This window comes from Gekko japonicus, unplaced genomic scaffold, assembly GCF_001447785.1.
Source record: "Gekko japonicus isolate JY-2015 unplaced genomic scaffold, Gekko_japonicus_V1.1 scaffold342, whole genome shotgun sequence".
Taxonomy (NCBI): domain Eukaryota; kingdom Metazoa; phylum Chordata; class Lepidosauria; order Squamata; family Gekkonidae; genus Gekko; species Gekko japonicus.
Genome location: NW_015169785.1, coordinates 179,616 through 195,505, shown reverse-complemented (window position 1 = coordinate 195,505; position 15,890 = coordinate 179,616). Strand labels below are relative to the sequence as shown.

The window sequence follows — 15,890 nt, the reverse complement described above, 5'->3', positions numbered from 1 at the left end:
TAAAATGGGGACTGTTTCCCAAAATGCATTTGTTAGATAAAGGCCTGCTTACAAGTATTAGGGGGCGAGGGGAAAACAAGGCCCAGCACTCTGTGGTGTGTGTGACTGTATGTGTATGCACAGAGACTGATGCCACTAAGTTTTAGAAAGAACATCAAATGTTCAAATTTCAGATAAAAGGTATGGCAAATAATAGGCTCTTCTTAGACCTTTTTTGTTCCCAAAGGTTGAATTTAGTCTCAAACTTCCTAGCGTGCAGGCAAAGTATGCCAGATAACAGAGGGCTATGATTCATTAGCCCTGACCTGAATAGCCCAGGCTAGCCTGATCTTGTCAGATCTCAGAAGCTAAGCAGGGTCGGTCCTGGCTAGTATTTGGATGGGAGACCTCCAAGGAATACCAGGCTCATGATGTGGAGGCAGCCAATGGCAAACTAAAACACACTTCAAAGGGATACTCTGGGTATAGAACTAGAGTCTACCAGAATATCTCATTCTATTCATTTAGGTCTTAATTGGGATCAGGCGTTTCTCTCATATTCCTTGTGCGAAGTTACCTTAGCACCCCTAAGGTATCACCGATTATTTGTGAATGGCCCCATTATCTTGTGTATATTTCAACTTTTCACAGAAGTAACAGAGACCTCTTTCGCTTCATGAGATTCTGGGCCCAATGTTTACAATGTTTTTTTCTGAAAGTAACAAAGAATATTGTGGCACAAGTTTTCATGAGCCACACATTCGATTTCAATGGATGGATGCCTGCAGAGTTATACTCAGCTACATTAGAAACAGAAGATGGGCATTCATAGTTGGGGCTACTATTACAAAGGAAGGACAAAAGACCCAGCAAGTCCAGACATGGGTGCACAACATTACCTGTGCTCCGAAAAATCAAAACAAAGATCCAGAGTGGTTGTGAGCGGCTCCCAAAAGGTGATGAATTGATATGTTTTGCTCTGTATACACATCAACAAACTGCAGAGAACACTAAATGCATCTTACAAAGTGGTGTCCACAGACACTCATGACACAATAACCAATGGGCCCCAAAAATCTCAGCTGTGACAGCTCTTCTAACTATAGCTAGGGACGGTACCTGAGCAAGGTCATAGCCCTGCTTTTCAGCAAACTTCAGAATCATTCTAGATGTGAAGACAACAGATCCCTATGTTTGCACATGGAGCTGCCCCCATTATGCAAAAAGCTGTGTGGAGGAAATCCAGTTCTGGCAGAAAAAAGATGCATAGGTGAGGAATGCAGACGCTTTTCCCCTGCTCATGACACATTCCTGCAGACCCCTTTCCCAAATGCTTTTCTCCCGGCTCAGCACTGGAGATTGCAGAAGAGAATTATGTGCAGGAAACCACAGGCAGGTGAAGGATTTTGTATTCTTCACCTGTGACTTTGTTATTAAAATTAAACCCCTTCAATTGAACCTCTTTTGCTATGTAATCGGGGTCATATTTAATCACATAGACTTGCATCCCTCCTATCTAATGAAGGTGTTGGCATATACATATGGGACTTGGTCAATTATGACTAGCTTCTAAATCAGGCTTGCATTATTAATGGTTCCTTTAAAAAAAAAAAAACACCTTCCCCCCTTTAAACAGGAGACTCCAGTGTCATTCCCAAACTATTTTTGAAAGCCCAGTTTCCAAAGCAGTTTGCTATCCCCATACCAAGGAAGCAGTTGGGGGTGGGTGGGGGGGCAGTGAAGAGGGCTTACGATGAAGAGGGCTTACGATTAAGAAACGTCAGCCAAATCTTCCTTGGGTGCACTGAGCAAGTTGGATCTTGGCTTTATAATAATTTATCTTATTGTATTTCAGTTGGCATGTATGTCATACTATTCTTACCCCCTTTTGCCCACAATGGAATCTTCCCGAAAATACAGTATCCAAAATGGCACATAGTTAAACAAGAGTAATATTTTGGAATGCCTGATGCACATCATATGCTGTTTATATTTCACAGCGTGCATATCACACAAAGGCATTGCCTAATGCTCCAGTCTTGTCCATATGTACTTGAGATCTGACTAAATATGCATAAGATTGCTCTGCAAGAGTCCCAAGTTGTAACATCCCAAGCCAGCTTCTTACATTAGGCACAAACCTGCTTGCTGTGACATGCCGTCTTTACTGGTTACATTGCTCCCATAATGGTCTGCTTATGGCTCTACTACAGTAAAGCACTATGAATGTTACTGATTTAATGAAAAAGTGAAAGTCCGCTGGCACCATTTCTGATTTGCATCAATAACAGAATGTTTTAAAAGTTTTTCCCACTGACAGGTTTTTGTAGGTAAAAATTAAATACACTAAAATATTAGGAAACTTATTTTGCCCCAACAAACAACAACTTATTTTGCAACAACAACTTAGAATACTGCTGACATGCTAAATAAATGCCAGAATTGTTAAATGATAATAGTTATAGAATTAGGAGTCCAATCCTCACCAACACAAAAACTTTTAATTTTATGTTTCATCTTTGAATTTTCTAGATGCTTGTAGCAACCCAGTGTAGCAGCAATAAAAACTCAATGAGAAAAGTGAATATAAAAGAAAGAATAGGGATATCTGGGCGGGGGGGGGATGAGGGAATTAATGACTGAAGGGAGAAGAAAAGCAGAATTTTATTTACAAAATGACACAGAATGTCCATAATTATAATTCTGGACAGTGACGTTTAACACATGCAGCCCAGAGTTAGTTTTCTACATGTTTGCTAGATTGCCATGACATTCTCAGAAACCCAACTATTTTCAAAATATTTTAATATGACATAAAGATTCTGTTTAACTTTTAATTCAAGCACAAAGATTCTCAGAAACATCTGCCCAGATTTTAATTAGGTGTCTCTTTTTATCTTAAAATGCCAACAAAAACCTGTTCCTCCAAATTAATAAAACTGCAAACAAGATCCTGAATAACAAGGTTATTTTTAGTCCAACCCAAGATGCAAAGGGAAAGCCAGTAAGTCACATTATAGCCCTCTCTGAAATAACTTGAAAGACTTCTAACTAGTGCATAGGTAAAGGTAAAGGTTTCCCTTGCTCGAAAGCCAGTCGAATCCGACTCTAAGGTTGCAGTGCTCATCTCTGTTTCAAAGCCGAAGAGCCAGCGCTGTCCGAAGACGTTTCCGTGGTCATGTGGCCGGCATGACTAAACACCAAGGCGCACAGAACGCTGTTATCTTCCCACTGAAGTGGTACCTATTTATCTACTTGCAATTTCTTGCTTTCGAACTGCTAGGTTGGCAGGAGCTGGAACTAGAGACGGGAGCTCACTCCGTCATGCGGCACACTCGGGACTCAAACTGCTGAACTACCGACCTTCCACAGCCTGCAGTTCAGCGTCTTAACCACTTGAGCCACTGCAGCTCCAACTAGTGCATACTTGATGCCTATAGAAAAGAGTGCCTCCCCTCCAACAGAGAATGAATTTAAGAAGCACAGACAGAAAAGGCTTGTCCTGGGCAAGAAAGCTTCCCAATTGCCATTATTAGCGGTAATGCTTTTAAATGCTTTGCAGTGCTTGGTTTGTATGAAGTCCTCCTGGAGTTATTGCGTCCGTATGGCTCTGCATCAGGAAAAGGCAAAAAGCTTTTACATGCCCATTTAGTCCAACCCAAAGTAAGGCTGTTCGCAGTAGCATCTCAAAGGCATTATTTATTCCAGCACTTAGGCATCTGTGGAGTACACAACCGGCTATCAACAGTAGCACAAAATACCAAAAGCTTGCTCATACATTAGGTTCAGTTTAGGCCAGTGCATATCAAAAAGGCACCCAACAACTTTTCTACACATAACAACTGAACAGGCTCAGAACCAGTTAAGATATTCCTGTTTTCCATTTGCAGTCTGGACTTGATGTCTTCTCTACTCACATTTCTGCAGGTTGTATTGTTATTGTTATTTCAGATTATGTCAGTATTTGATGCATGGTGGCATATTATTTGATAGTTGGAGGTTTCAACTTGGAGGTTTCAAACAAACCCAAAGGTGGAATAAAAATATAACCAGCTCACCAGGACTGAAAGGTGTTTGAATAATGAACTCGATCATGTACACAGAGGCAGTATCTCTTAAGATAATCATCTCTGCTACGGATATATCGTGTGCACAAGCACTAAGGCCTGGGCCTAGCTAGTCATAAGAAATGAAATGTGAAGGCAAAGACATCGAAGAGCACGAGAACTGCCTATGCTGGATCGGACTGTCAGTCCACAGTCACAAGCAAAGCAAGATGGAGGCAACTCCCCTACCCCCACTTGCTTCCCCTCAGCATATGTTCTTCAGAGGTAAAGGCTCCAAACACGGGACTGCATTTAGCTCTCACGGCTAATGACCTATTTACAGATATATCCATTAATTTATTTAACCCTTTTTAATAAACTAATTAAGCTAGAAGTCATCAATTCCTCTTGAGATAATTATTTTCATACAGGAAGAGGGAAGAGAAACCATCTATTGTCATTCTCAAAACTATTGCCAATCAGTTTAATCAAAAGACCCCACGTTTTAGTTTTTTCTATGCTTCTCATTATTTTAGGCATATATCTCCACTTAGCTGCCTTTTCACTAAACTCGAAGTCCTCTTCACCGTAAGAAACCCCTTGATCTGTTCCTTTTTTGCACCTTCTCCAGCCTTAAAATATGCATTTGAGACATCGCAAAGTATTCAAAATGCGATTAACCCATACATTTCTATGGTGTCATATTACGTGTGATTTCATTTGAGATCCTTTTTCCTGTCTTAGAAAGCAACCCTAAGCAGGTTTACTAAGAATCCTACTCAAGCCTATTCAATGGGGCTTACGCCCAGGTAAGTGTTCTTAGAATGGCCTACAATCAAGATTCCCTATTTTGAATGGTTTCATATTTTGGACTATGCTTATTTGCTTAGACTTTCATAATACAGAAAATAATTGTATTTGTCTTAGCCATTCCAAAGATTAAGGTAAAGGTTTCCCTTGCTCAAAAGCCAGTCAACTCGGACTCTAGGGATGCGGTGCTCATCTCCATTTCCAAGCCGAAGAGCCAGCACTGTCCAAAGACGTTTCCGTGGTCATGTGGCTGGCATGACTAGACACCGAGGTGCATGGAACGCTGTTACCTTCCCACTGAAGTGGTACCTATTATCTACTTGCAATTTCTTGCTTTCGAACTGCTAGGTTGGCAGGAGCTGGGGTCAGAGATGGGAGCTCACTCTGTCATGCAGCACTCGGGTCTTGAACTGCTGAACTACTGACCTTTCAGTCTGCAGTTCAGCGTCTTAACCACTTGCGCCACCACAGCCCCCATTCCAAAGATTAGGCACAAGCTATTTCAACAGAGAGCCAGTTTGGTGTAGTGGTTAGGAACGCAGGCTCTAATTTGGGAGAACTGGGTTTGATTCCACACTCCTCCACATGGAGCTGCTGGTGTGACCTTGGGTCAGTCATAACTTGTCTCAGAGCTGTTCTCTCACAAGCAGTTCTCTCAGAGCTCTCTCAGCCCCACCTACCTCACAGGGTGTCTGTTGTGGGGAGGGGAAGGGAAAGGAGACTGTAAACCACTCTGAGACTCATTTGGGTAGTCAAGGGCGGGGTATAAATCCTATCTCTTCTTCTAGAGTTGTGACAAATGTATCAGACAAATAGAGACATATCTTATTAGCTGATTCATTTTTAAACTATTTTTTATTCTTTGTAGTGATGGATTGACTTGTAAATTTTATTTTTGCATTTTATGGTGAATATCAGTACAAGTATTTATGCCTGTAACTCTGAAGTTCTTTTGGAAATAAATTCTGTATAATATTCATCTTAAATGAGTTTCTCTTTTAGGCAATAAAAGAAAATGCTGACAAATTGTTTTCAGTTACCTGACACCCAAATCCTCCCAGATACAAGCACTTCTCATTTTACCCCAGAAATAAAATGGCATTACAAAAACGTATGGTCTGCCATGTCAATCATATGAAAGCATGTTAGTTCATGACTCAAACTAAAATGATGATATTTCTCCACCCAAGATTGCTAGGCTACCAACAGCCCTTTGAAACAGAACTCGGCTAATTACTTCTGCAATGCCTACGTTCAATAAAACAATCCAACCCTCCTTCCTTGGTATTTACTGCCAGTCAATAAGTCAAAACTATTTTAAAAAGTGACAGATGCACCTCTTTTACCAACTTTTAATAAACAAAGAACCACGTGCCACAAAGGCATTCACCATCAAATCACTGCCAGATTCTGAAACAGTGCCCACTGCATGAAATCCTTAAATTAATTCTAACTTCTTTCCATTGGCCCTCCAGCCCTAACATAATTCAGTACAGTGCTGAATCAGTCATTAGAGACACAGCTATCAGGACAAGCCTTCAGACCAACCAATCATAATCATAATTGGTCAGATTTGGGAGACCATGTGTTCAAGTCCTGACATCAACCCAGGACTTACTCCATGACCTTGGGCAAGCCAGGAATTCTTAAGGCTTAGCTCCCCATGTGTAACATGGGAATAACCATGACATTCCTCCCAGACTGTTGCAAAGATAAACATAGTCACACTGTAAAGCAGTCTGTAAGTTAAAATCATTATATAAATTACAAATAGCCCAGTAACTAACAGTCTATGGTCAATTTTCTATTTTGTACATATCTCTGTGTTTCCACAAGTATCTATTAAGTAGCAGCATACCTAACAGCTCATTACTGATTTAGGAATTATGTATCTGCTTCATTTATAGTCCACCTTAGTCTCGCAGAGGCTCACAGAGGATTACCATCCACCATCAAAAGTAAATTTAATTAGGATGCAGCTAGAATAAGACTGCTCTAGGCCTCCTTTCCCAATATTTATTTGTTACTAGATTACCAGCCTTGGAGCATTTTTAACACCCCAAAACAAAGGAACCTTCCGATGCAAGATTCAGATTCAACTGCAGCTCGAGGCAAGCTTTACGCTATCTAACAAAAAAAATATTCCGCATTCCAAAGTCTGCCGCACCAACAGCAACCAAGACACCTCCAGTGGTTCTCATTAGGCGGTGACACACACAGAGATCCGGTCACACCCACAACAGCAGACCAACACTCCGAGCAAGCCATCGTCATTGCCATCAACATGAATGGAAACAGGGCCTTAAAAAAGGCACAACACAGTAGTAATAAACTGGAACACCAGAGGATTCACTCCCCTTATTCCCTGGTGCTTTCCAGTGTTCCTTCCTCTGCATTAGAGCTAACTTTTTTATTTATAATCACAGCAGCAGGAGAAACACCCTGGAGGGACCACTGGAAGGAGGTGGAGGATAACACCGCAGTGAAAGGAAGAAAAAAGAAATGGGAGAAAAGCAAGGGAGAAGTAAATAGAAGGGAGGAAAACAGCAGATTTTTAAAACGTGGTTTAGCAGGTCTAACCTAGATTTTCTTTCTGACACACACACACTCACAACGGCTGAAGCTTAGAATGGCTTTCTGGTTACAAAAGTAGCCAAGCTGGTGAATGCAACTGATGGTTGTATTATCACAAGGAGAAGGGCTGTGTCCCTTTCTATGGGCCAAGTCTCACAGGTACACACCTTACAGTGCTTCCTTTAACCCTGGGTGTTTTTTGGGGGGTGGGGGAAACTCCCTCGATTAACTCTGCTGTGGCTCATCTTCAGAACAAGATCATAGGAAGATCACTGAAAAGAGTGATGGTAGTACGGCTTTGATCTCCTCCGTCCCTGCCTCTTTCGTCCCATTTCCCACAAGCATGAGGTGCCTTTTCCGAAGGGTGCGCAAAGGAATGTTTCCAGCAAAAGCCGGCGAGCGGAGAAACTTGTCCTGTGAAAAGGCTCTCTCTTTCCTCTCCTCCTCTACCGCGCCTTTCGCGAGAGAAAAGAGGGGGCTTGACTGCAGCAGCAACGCGAACCAACATCGCCACCATCGCGATCACACCAGCAAGATGGGATACACAGCAACAAAGAAACACTCTGCCGTCTCCCCTCCTCCATATGAGACACACGCACTGCAAGGAGACGCAGGAAAGGGACCAGTGGGGGGGGGGCGGTGGGTGGGGGGGAAAGAAGATGGTGAATGGATGTCATTGTGTCCAGCCCAGCAGGGGAGGAAGACTCCTACCAAGCAAGAGCGGAGGCGGCAGCCCTCGGGTGGATACGATCTAGCCTCCGAGTCTGCCGCAGGGCTCCGCAGAAGGGCACGACGACGGATACATAGGCGCACACAAGAGGCAAGACCGGACAAGGCGTCCGCCGGTGCCCGTCGGCTAGCAAGGAATCCTGGGCAATGCCGGGACCGCCGCTGCCATTGTTCGAGCTGGAGGCAGAGGGAGCGACACGCACCCCCCGCCGCAGCTGATCCCTCGTGAGTAAACAGATCCTGCCCTGGCAGAGCGGGGGTGGGGGTGGTGGTGGTAGGAAGCCATTCCCCAGGGGATGACCCTGCTTTTCAGGCTCCCTTAGAAACAGGTCCTGAGAGGTGTTGTTGCTGCAGAAGGGGGAGGGAAAAAAGGAGGACGGAGGGAGGGTATTGCTATGCAATACATCGCAGCCCGGTGCCTTACCCCAGTGTCAAACGCAGGCAGGCTCCTTTCCGCCTTCTCCCCCTTCTGTGCGGCGGCCTGTGGTGGACGCCCCCTTTCCCAAGGGGGTAAAGATTGCTCAGGGAGACACCCCAGTCCCCCTCCTTCTCTCGCGTTCGCGTCTCCTAACTCTGGCTCCCAGGCTGAAGGAATAAGGAGAAGGCGGGGGCAGAGAGGGGGGAGGAGGCGTGGCCTTTTGCCCGGCGCAGGCAGGAGACCGGGAAAGGGGAGGGAGGAATCTGCGCATCGCTCTCGCCAGAGTTTTACGCATGCGCGCCCTCGGAGGAGGAAGGAGGTTGTCTTTCCCTGCAAAGGCTAGATCCTGCGCACGCGTACTGGGAAGAGTTCCTGGGCCCGGGAGGCCTGTGAGTGACCGGTTGAGGCGAGTAGATCGGTCTGCTTAGGTTCGTTTCGTTCCCCTTGGGGAGGATATCGGGCGGGTGCCGTGTGATGTCTCGCTGCTTCTTACGCCGGCGGGGGAAGCGAGTGTGCAGGGGGCTCAGCTCGAGCTGCAGTACGGAGTCTGGGTCGCTTCGGTCCGTCCTGCAGCGTGGTAAAGGGAGCAGATCCCATAGAGTTTGTGGAGCTTAATCTCAAGAGTAACCGCAGTCATGTGCAGAGTTACTCCAGTCTGAAATTGGTGGGTGCAGACTGCAGTAACTCTGCACTGCAGTCATGTGCAGAGTGGTGGGTGCAGACTGCAGTAACTCTGCATAGGATTGCGCTGGGAACAACTGAAGTAATCGGGGTCAGTCTCCCTGAGACCAGCGGGACTTCCTAGTCTGGCTGCAAACCTATGCACACGCACTTGAACTCCATGGGTCTTTCTCGCATCGAAACAGGTGGCCTTTCGTTCGAAATAAATTGCACTGCCAGCTAATATCAGCGCATTTGTTAGGGAGCAAATCCAGCGTCTTTCTTATAGGGATTTATAGGCAGCCCATTCCTGTATTTGAGGCATTGCTGCGCTGGTAGCATAGACTGTATCCTGTTCCCTTCATGCTAAATTGCAGGTTCCAGCTCTGAATGTTCCTTCGCATTAGAAACTTCCCGTGTGTAAAACTAACACAGCAGGGAGAAAGGTGCTCTTCCCTGTCTTTCTTTCTTTGCTGTGCTGGTTTTGTATTTGGAGGGAGCTTTTAGTGTAGGAGAGGATTCTGCATTCTGAAACAGTGTATTTCTATTCCACCTGCTTCAGCCCAGCGAATTCTCCTGCATATCTGAATCCCTAAAGTCTTAATCTCAAGTGAGCAGATGTGTAAGTGAATTGGCCTCAACTTTTATATTAAAAAGTCTGTCACCTTCCGGAATTTGCAGCTTCATGGGACATTGTGTGGATTTCTTTATTTCAGAATGTTGCGGTGACACTTGTAATGATAGGGCTTTCCAAAGCTGGTAACTTTATTTTTTGGGGGGAGAAGGGAGGAAGCTTGGTGTGGGGCAAGCTGTAGAAAACAGCATCTTTATCTCTTCAGCCTGGTTTGCAGTGACATGAGAGGCTGAAAAGATAAGGAGGGGGCATGTAGGTACAACATGGTAGCAGGAAGATAAGCAAAGGGCATAAACCACGAGTAGGTGAACAGAAGGGACTTGGAGAGGGGGGACCTCTTACCAGAGTGCAAATTATGACTGGCCCATCCACTTCCCTCCCTCAGAGGCAAGAATTTATTTATTAAATTAGATTTACAAGTAGGGCTCAGGGTGGCTTACAACAGGTAATATGCAACAAGTAATATACAACTACATGAAAACAGTCCAATAAATAACAGTAGATAAAAACAGTATATATATATACAATGCTTAAGATGGCAGAAAATCCTAGCTCCCTGGCCTCCCTGGGGGGAGGGGTTATGGGAAATGGGGAATAATATGAGCGTGCCAGAAGAAGTCCCTCCGTTTTCCTTTCCCTTTCTGACTGAGCAGCCCTAGTGGTCTATTTTCTTCTTTCCTGAACAACTCTGACTGTCTCAGTATGATATTTTACTGCTGACTCAGCCCAAGAACGTGAGGGAAGGGTTGAGATTGCCCTTTAACTTAAACCACTGAAAATGGCACGTGAGACGTTTTAAAATTCAGAATTAAATATTTTATTCAGTGTAGAGGGGAAAGGTCAGGTGAAATCAGGAGTTGAAATTTCTGAAGTAACTCAATATAAATAACTGAGGTAAAACCAGTACACGCACAGACTGTAGTTCTTATGTCTCAGGCTAATGAGAGTTTCTTAAGCTATTCACAGTTACTTAAATCTTTATGTTGAGAGGCTTTTGTTCCGTGTTTCCCCAAATACTTTGGGACACTTCCTTTGAGTATTCTCTGCCTCTTTTTGTTTCCAGAGGCCTGGTGCACTCTTTTCAGTACCCAAACCCCTTCTCTTGAAACACGAGTACTCGTTTTGAGTTTTTAATTGATTCTTAAGGTCTCCAAAGGACCCAAACTCTTGAAACATGAGTACTCGTTTTGAGTTTTTAATTGATTCTTAAGGTCTCTAAAGGCACTTTTTAACCAGACCAGACCAGGGATCTCTTCACTCTTCAGAGCTAATTCCCTGTTTGACTGGGTAGGGAATTTTCTTCTCTCTCTAGAAGATATGTCTCTTTTCCTTGGCCCAAATGGGAGTCTCCATCTAACTATCCATTCGTCCTTGCCAACTTTCCCCTAATTCTCCTGTCTGTTAAACTGCTCTCAGTCAGGGCTGAATTCTGAAACTGTCAGTACTCAACTCTTCTCAGCTAGGGCTGAAAGCAGACTGAATTCTCCTCAGCATCCAGTTCATAAGTCTTTCTTTGCTAACCAATCGGATCCCTTGGAATAGCCTGTCACTCAAGGCTCTCTGGCTCAGTTAAGAATTAACCCTTCACAGTCCTTTAACCTTGACTTTTTATAAGCTTTTAAAAGAGCCGTCTGTCACACAAGTGTAAGGCTATAAGGAGCAAGGCCATTCTGAAGAAAGTTTGTTAAGAAAAGTTGGGCAATTGGGGTAGCTCCTTCTTATAACTTTACTCTGGAATTTTATTAAGTACTAGCATTATATTAGCACACTGACCTAGATAGCCCAGGCTAGTGTGATCTTGTCAGATCTTGGAAGCTAAGCAGGGTCAGCTCTAGTTACTATTTGGATGGGAGACCACCAAGGAATCCCAGGGTTTCTATACACAGGCAGGCAATGGCAAACCACCTCTGAATGTCTCTGAAAACCTCACAGGGTTGACATAAGTCATACGTGACTTGATTAAAAAAAAAGCATTGAGAGAAAACTGTTGTGATGGGCAGTCTAGACACATAACAATAAGACAGTCCTCACCTTAGAAGAGTTACATTCTAGTCTATCCATGTTTGTACTACAGTAAGGCCCCTTTCAGACAGCCTTTGTAATCCATTTTGGTAGCCGGTTGCTAACACATTTTTTGTGTCATTTCGGACACAACTGTTTTAGCAACTGGCTGCTAATGGATTTTATTTACCTTTTCATACAAAGCCATGGTGAGCAAAACGTGGTTGAGCCGTTTTTGAGGTAAACTGCTTTTTTCCGTTTTCACCTCTTTGTGCTTCTGAATTGCTGTGGTGTGCTGTTTAAAATGTCTGCAGTGCTTTTTTCCTGCCCTTTTTTGCCGCACAACCTTCCTCAAACCCCCCCCCCCCATGTTCTAAGTTGAGTGCTACTGAGATAGTAACTGTTGTTACATGGTGAAACGATCAGTGGTGCCACTGTAGCACTGAAGTGCTATATTGGTCTCTAGCGCTAGAGTGCTCAACTTTGAACATTAAAAAAAAAGTTCAAGGAAGATTGTGTGGCAACAAAGGGCAAGGGAAAAGCACGACACTGTTTGAAAGTGTCAGGTTCAACAGCAAGTAAATCTCCACACACGTTTCCAGGGAAGCATTATGCTTTATTAGACTACAGGTCTGTTACCATGTCTACAGGGTTATTGTTAGGAATGACAATAGGGCGGAAACATCCCTACATATAGCAGGATGAGGTAAATGGCTAAGCAAATGAAATCAGAGCGCGCGCGCGGGAATTCTCCTGGCGGGAGGTTACATAATAAGCGGGAGAGTCTCAGCGCCCCATGAGAGCTGAAATATTTCCTTGCCTTTTTTGCCGCACAACCTTCCTCCAACCCCCCCCCCCCATGTTCTAAGTTGAGTGCTACTGAGATAGTAACTGTTGTTACATGGTGAAATGTTCAGTGGTGCCACTGTAGCACTGAAGTGCTATATTGGTCTCTAGCGTTATAGTGCTCAACTTAGAACATTAAAAAAAAAAGTTCAAGGAAGATTGTGTGGCAACAAAGGGCAAGGGAAAAGCACGACACTGTTTGAAAGTGTCAGGTTCAACAGCAAGTAAATCTCCACACACGTTTCCAGGGAAGCGTTATGCTTTATTAGACTACAGGTCTGTTACCATGTCTACAGGGTTATTGTTAGGAATGACAATAGGGCAGAAACATCCCTACATATAGCAGGATGAGGCAAATGGCTAAGCAAATGAAATCAGAGCGCATGCGCGGGAATTCTCCCTGCGGGAGGTTACATAATAAGTGGGAGAGTCTTAGCGCCCCATGAGAGCCGAAATATTCACACCAGAGGTGGAATGCAAGCCCTTCCTCCGTCACAAGGTCAGACAGATAACTCAGTCCGGCAGCACTGGTTCTCACGGTCTCCCTATTGCTGTTTACAGCAAGCGTGCAGAGCAGCGAGCAAACTATGAAGCATACACCGTAGCCCCAGGGTCAGAGAAGGAAGCATGCAAAACATGGCAGCTAGCTGACAGAAAGGGCAAGATCACTTCAGAGATGGCTCATTAATGGACTGTATTACTTTACTCAGAACCATTAGAAAAACGGATAATATCCCGTTTAGAATGGTAATGTGAAAGGGGCCAATGTCCCTGTGAATTCATTGGGAGTTTTTATAGTAAATGTGTTTCAGAGTGCAGCCCTGCTTATCAGAGACGTTGCATCCTATGCTTACTTTTCATGGAGTGTGCCCTGTTGTGCTCAGTGGAACTTGCTTTTCAGAAAATACAAGATTGGGTTCTACATCTCCTTGGGCTCAAAGGATCTTGCACACAAGGGTTTACAGTGTGGTGGTGGTGGTTGGACTAGGAGACCCAGGTTCAGATTCTGCTGTATGACCTTGGGCCAGTCACTCAGTGTAACCTACCTCACAGGGCTGTTGTGAGGATAAGACACAGGACCGCAGAACCACATATGCTGCCTTGAGCTCTGTGCAGGATAAAAATACAATAGATACTAGTGCAACACGTTTAATTTGCAAGACTTTTTCAGTTTTTATTGTTATTTTCTCAAGCCTATGAAAGAAATAATTAACGTTCTTGTTAGATGGGAGACTTAAACTTGGGGAACTGGCACAGATGCACAGTGCTTCCATAGCATGGGCCAAGCTTGAATCCAGTCTCAGGTACTGTCTGTACTAGTTAGTAACTGAGACTGCATCTTGAGGAAGTTGATTGGTTTAGAGCCCTTCATAGCCTGGATTAGGCTTAATTCAGAGTTTACTAATATATATCAAGCACTTGGCAGTGGAATCTTTGTCCTGCCTTTTGACCCAGAAAAGGATCCTTTCTTAATCACTTACCACATTCTCTCCAGTATCTCCTGCCAGTAATGGCAGGACACTTAAAATGTTTGATTCTTCTGCTTGTTCTGATTTCCCCAAATCTGAAGAAGTGAGCAGTGACTCATGAAAGCTCATACCCTGCCACAAATTTTGTTAGTCTTTAGGTTGCTAATGGACTCTTTGCTGCTACTGATAGACTAGCTCATCCTGATTCCCCCCGCCCTTTTGAACTGTAAATAAAAATGTTAGGCAATAGCTCATGTGATTTTTCTTTCTTGATTAAAATGTTTCCAGGCAGCTCTCAAAAGAAGAACTAGTGAATAAGCACTGGGTGTTTGCACAAGCATGTTAAGTTGAAATATTTTGAGTGCCCTACTCTTGGAATGCCACTTTCAAAGATTTGTTTGTGTGAGTGGAAAGGGAACTATGCTTACAATGCAATCCTAAAAACACTTCCCTGGGAATGAGCCCCGTTGAATAGACCTGAGTAACATTCTGAACAGACCTAATTAAGATGGCACTATTAGATATAGTGAACCTAGCAAAATGCATCTTAGATCATAGGAATGTGATTGACTCGGGTATGCAATGTGTAGCAGATGGTTGCCCATTTCAGAAGTCAGGAGAGAAATCAATGGTAGAGCTGGCTACAGAGTGAGTGAGTTGCAGACAGATTATGACCTTTTAGAGTAATGGGATCATTTCCCTCCCTTTGCACTCCAGTTGCTTGCTCAACTGCAGATCTACCCCCATATTACTCAGAGGAGTGGTGAAGGAACACTGGGAATCAATCCTCTTCCCCCCCCCCCCAATGCTAAATGGCACCATAAGTTCTACAACATTGTGCATTTGTGCTGGTGAGAGGGTTGCCTCTTAACTTATTTAAATTAATATTCATACTGCACTTCTGGAAAGTGAACACCCTGGGAAGAAAGGGGGAGAAAAATGACCCTCTGCCTACTGCAGTTCTGGAAAGTGAACACCCTGGGAAGAAAGGGAGAGAAAATGACTCTCTGCGTAATGCTAAAAACACACACAGAGCCAGTTTGGTGTAGTGGTTAAATGCGCGGACTCTAATCTGGGAGAACCGGGTTTGATTCCCCACTCTTCCACTTGCAGCTGCTGGGTGACCTTGGGCAAGCCATAGTTCCGTCAGAGGTGTCCTTGAATGAGCAGTTCTGTCAGAGCTTTCTCAGCCCCATCTACCTCACAGGGTGTCTGTTGTGGGGAGGGGAAGGGAAAGGCGTTTGTAAGCCACTCTGAGACAACGAGTGAAGGGCAGGGTATAAATCCATTCATCATCTCCTCCTCCTTCCTGTCTATGTAGTGTTGGGAATCTGACTCAGTTTGTAAAGGGATTAGTGGAATTAAAACGATGTTTGTGTAAACTGATTAGAAGGTCTCCTCTCTTGGGTTTTTCGGTATTAGTGGGTATCTTTACTTTGTCCCTAGATGTAGTCCCTTATCCTATTTCTGTTGTAGTTTGTAGTGTTTATAAAAATGTAATAATAAAAAAACTGCACTTCAATTGCTCAAAAAGAAAAGAAAAGAAAAGAAAGGATTCTCTATAGGCAGGGTGGAATTACACATTATCCTAAAGCGTGTATTCTATATATGGCAAAATAATATGAATGCAAAGTTAAGGGGCCCTTGTAAGGTGGTAGGAATGGTGGTTAACTTCTGGGGGGGGGGGGGTTTCTCCACACACCCCCATCTTTTCTCCATTTAGC

General features: G+C 44.0%; 2 protein-coding genes across 9 annotated transcripts in view; one reads left to right on the top strand and one right to left on the bottom strand.

The window, feature by feature from the left end:
- Positions 1-8,718, bottom strand: part of TMEM63B (transmembrane protein 63B) — a 112,244-nt gene extending 103,526 nt beyond the window's left edge. For all 5 annotated transcript variants that reach the window (XM_015416929.1, XM_015416930.1, XM_015416932.1 and 2 more), the window contains exon 1: positions 8,563-8,718. The gene's annotated coding sequence lies outside the window, so the exon portion shown is untranslated. The remainder of the gene's footprint in view (positions 1-8,562) is intronic.
- MRPL14 (mitochondrial ribosomal protein L14) overlaps positions 8,118-15,890 on the top strand; it is a 14,898-nt gene continuing 7,125 nt past the window's right edge. Inside the window, exon 1 of one of the 4 annotated variants that reach the window (XM_015416938.1) lies at positions 8,118-8,363. The gene's annotated coding sequence lies outside the window, so the exon portion shown is untranslated. Of the gene's footprint in view, positions 8,364-8,858; positions 8,985-15,890 lie in introns of those variants that run through there. The other 3 variants (XM_015416937.1, XM_015416934.1, XM_015416936.1) reach the window with 3 other exon arrangements.